Source organism: Schistocerca cancellata, chromosome 1 (assembly GCF_023864275.1).
Source record: "Schistocerca cancellata isolate TAMUIC-IGC-003103 chromosome 1, iqSchCanc2.1, whole genome shotgun sequence".
NCBI classification, from domain to species: Eukaryota; Metazoa; Arthropoda; class Insecta; order Orthoptera; family Acrididae; genus Schistocerca; species Schistocerca cancellata.
In genome coordinates, this window is record NC_064626.1 from 734,813,168 (window position 1) to 734,814,454 (window position 1,287).

The 1,287-nt window shown below is 39.9% G+C and overlaps 1 non-coding gene across 1 annotated transcript; it reads right to left on the reverse strand.

Annotated features, from left to right (window-relative positions):
- Nucleotides 1–954: 954 nt before the first annotated feature.
- On the reverse strand, nucleotides 955–1,058 carry LOC126097124 (U6 spliceosomal RNA). The gene has a single exon (XR_007522092.1). It is a non-coding gene; the product is annotated as a U6 spliceosomal RNA (small nuclear RNA).
- Nucleotides 1,059–1,287: the final 229 nt, after the last annotated feature.

The following is a 1,287-nucleotide window of genomic DNA, read 5'->3' on the forward strand; positions in this document are numbered from 1 at the left end:
GTATTGGAGAAATAATGTGGTTTGGATCTACGAGTTCGCTGGATGTATAGAATTTACAGAGATATTCGTGGAATTTGAAGTGGTTGGTGACTGTTTCATTTGCCACTATTACACTGTTCTTGATGTCGACTGACTGACGAAAACCGAGGCTTGTCTTTGCAAAATTCAGAACTGCTTTGCTTGCGTTACAGCAACCAAACTAGCTAGTAATTTTTTTCAGTTACCTTGCGTTCAGTGAACGACATATGGCACGTCTGCAGTAGACTGATCTCACCTTTCACTTTTTAGTTCCTCCCGTCACTTAGATGCTTTAGATTCTCTTGGCACACTACTTTCAGCCTTTATTGTTGCATTAGAGGAACAAGAGGAAAAGTAACAGACAAGAGTGCCAAACATGATGTGTTTCTGCATGCTGATGGATTTGCAAGGCTTTGCACTGAGAAGAGGTCGTCGAGTGGCAAATAAATCAAAGCAGTGCTATGTGGCTCTGAAGAAATACAAATGATTAAATTGATGTCAGAAAACTGTTACAGCCATATCTGATATCTGTTGATGTAGACAAAAAATAGTATTACTAGTATAGAAACCACCGTACGTTAGCTTCGTGTGCTATGGATAATTTGAACGATAAACCATAATGATGTGGAACAAAGCATTTTATATTCACATCAGAAATTAATTTGTAAATATGACTACATGCTAAACATTTAGGATATTTTTAAGCGAATAAATGTGAATTAGTGATCCCTACCCACCACCTTTTACATATTAAAATAATCTTAATTCTTGTAGGATAGCCGGCCGTTGTGGTGCTTCAGTCGGGAACCGCGCGACTGCTACGGTCGCAGATTCGAATCCTGTCTGGGGCATGGATGTGTGTGATGTCCTTAGGTTAGTTAGGTTTAAGTAGTTCTCATTTCTAGGGGACTTTGTTGTCAAATTTCACGTTGCTGCAGGAATGTGGAGCGCTTCACTATTTTGCGTGTATTCTTGCGCTGAGTCCATGCTAATCTTCTCTGTATCGTTCCAATTTTAGTATATATACCGCTTCAGCGTGTTTATAAAATGACAGCTACTGCTGAGATTAGTCAGTGATTATTAAAAATTAAAAAATGGCCACTGCAGAGAGAGAGAGAGAGAGAGAGAGAGAGAGAGAGAGGGCGGACTTAGAGAGCAAATGGTACAGCAAGACACTTCTGTATCAAAGAAGTTTCTGCAGTAAAGCTTGCTGTGGAGTGCAGTTTGTCTCGCTGTAATGTAACAGTTCCGTGAAGAGAAATGTAGGAG